Source organism: Macrobrachium nipponense, chromosome 3 (assembly GCF_015104395.2).
Source record: "Macrobrachium nipponense isolate FS-2020 chromosome 3, ASM1510439v2, whole genome shotgun sequence".
Lineage (NCBI taxonomy): Eukaryota > Metazoa > Arthropoda > Malacostraca > Decapoda > Palaemonidae > Macrobrachium > Macrobrachium nipponense.
In genome coordinates, this window is record NC_087202.1 from 37,903,075 (window position 1) to 37,905,574 (window position 2,500).

Below are 2,500 nucleotides of genomic sequence, written 5' to 3' on the forward strand. Positions count from 1 at the left end.
CTCCAGTTCACTTTCCAACGACGGCTCCACAATGCAGTTGACATTATTCACTTGCTTAACACTATATTCCGATTTAAATTCATATATTCTGCGAATACAATACATAATGTTCCCATATCAAGTATATAACCGAAGTCTTGAGAAAATTTACTTTATCATAACCACTTGATTCATTATCAATCAAATTACTTATGAAACTCTAAATTACTTATGAAACTAACCAAGTGAAACTTCTGTAAGACTTCAGTTCCTTGTAAAATATGTGGCCGTGAATGGAAATGTTAGCACTTTGATATTTATGAAAGGTTTATAAGTCATCATGCACTTAATTATGCCTATAGATGAGTGTGCTGTCGTGCTACAGAAATACAAAAACTTACTGCAAAACAAAGAATCATAAACAACTGAAATTATTATAAATGTATTCAGCTGATCACTGAGATGTTGAACGATATTAGAATAAAATGGCCAAAATGTTTCTCGAAACTATACTCAACCAAAGGTGTAAACGCGAAACCAAAGAAGCATGCACACTCTACACACACACACACACTCACACACAGTGTGTGTGTATATATGTGATATATATATATATACTATATATACACACACACATACACACATATATATATATATATATATATATATATATATATATATGTGTGTGTGTGTGTATGTGTGTGTATATATGTATATATATATATATATGATATATAATAATATATATATATATATATATGTGTTATATATATGTATATATATAATATATATATATATATTATATATATATTATAAATATATATTACGTGTGTGTGTGTTTTTGTGATGTTGCGCGCGTGTGCGAGTGTGTGTTGTGCTTGTATACTTGAGTGTATGAGGGTAAAAGCTCGTGTCTACTGGAAATCAAACTAATGCATATCAGTATATGTTGTTTCAATACCATTCACAGAAGCTATTAAGCAGTCCATCTCCGTGGGAGGAAACATTTCCGTTATATTTTCTTGTCGTTCTTATTACTAAAATTATTCACTAAACTAGTTTCGTGATTAATTTTAGTAATAAAACGACAACAAAATGTAAATAAAAGAAAGTGACAAAACCCCTCGATCTTTATGGACTGAATAAATTAATGAAATAATGAAAAAAGAATACGTTTCATAGAAGCAACTGAATGCAAATGCAGTTTGTCACATAAGAGTGGACGATAGGATTAACGTTCCTCCATTTACAGTGTAAAGTTTTGATATATATATATATATAGTATATATATATATATTATATATATATAAATATATATATATATATACTATACTATATTATATAAAATTTTTCAGAACTAGGAAAAAAAAACATACATTTCCCCTTCAATGAGGCCAAACAACACGTGATCCGACCTCCAACTCACTCGGGGCGTGTGTAATAAAATCTATGGTCAAATAGTGCGTTATTTACCAACTGAAATTAACGTACATATTTATTTTTTTTACATTTTTATTGTAGTGAATACATCATAAATATCCTCTCCTAAATTTCCTGTATCTTTAAAAACTCAAGGGGAAACAACTTTTTCAGACCTTTATAGGATTTTCTATTGGCTTTCCTAATCCCGCAATAAGAACAACAACAACAACAAAGTAGTCTGTTGGCTTACTCCCCGAGTAAGCAAAAATTGTAAAAGGTCAAGAAGAGAACAGCCGTTATGCAGGAATTCCTTCTTCGCGACAGCATTACTAATTAAACAAGGTTAAACGGGTACTTTTACAAGCCAAAATTAATTAACCTTTGAAGTCACGGCCCTAATTAAAGGCGTTTTACCTAGTTTTAATATAATAGCGCGTAAGACTTTATGAAGGCACTAAAAATATGTCAAAGTCTGCTCACGGGGAGGGAAATTATGATAAAGTAGGATGAAGGTGCCCTATTGGATACGCATATCTTATAGAACGTATGGAAGCACCAATAATTTCTATGCTCAACTCTCATAACTTAGAAATCCTTTGGCATTGCTTTATCTTGAGAATAACATGGTGATGAATCACTAGACGTCGGGATTAACATGTTTTGTACATGTTTCAGTTATTCATCAATTTATCGTTTTATCCTGATTAATCGTAATCATGTGACCATCGGCCTTCAGTTAGTAATATCTTTTACTTACCAGCCTATCTCCCACTATAACAACCACTATAATATACAAAAATATTTTTTGTGTGTAAGATTGGAAGTCTAAAGGGAATATGTTATCATGTAAATGCCGGAAGTGCCCTTTGGTTTTGCCATGAGATGAAGTGGACAGGTGGTAACCGACACTTGGCGAGGTATGTATCGACCACAGGCTTGAAATCTTCAAGGTTAAAGAGCAATAAGAGTACAGAACGAGACTTCATATGGAAAATGAAAAGCACCCAGGTAAGAATAAGATAATTTGGTCAGCCATCAAACTTCAATTACCTGATTCTAAGCTCTTCCAGGGAAGCAATGAGTCAAGCTACAGGGAAGA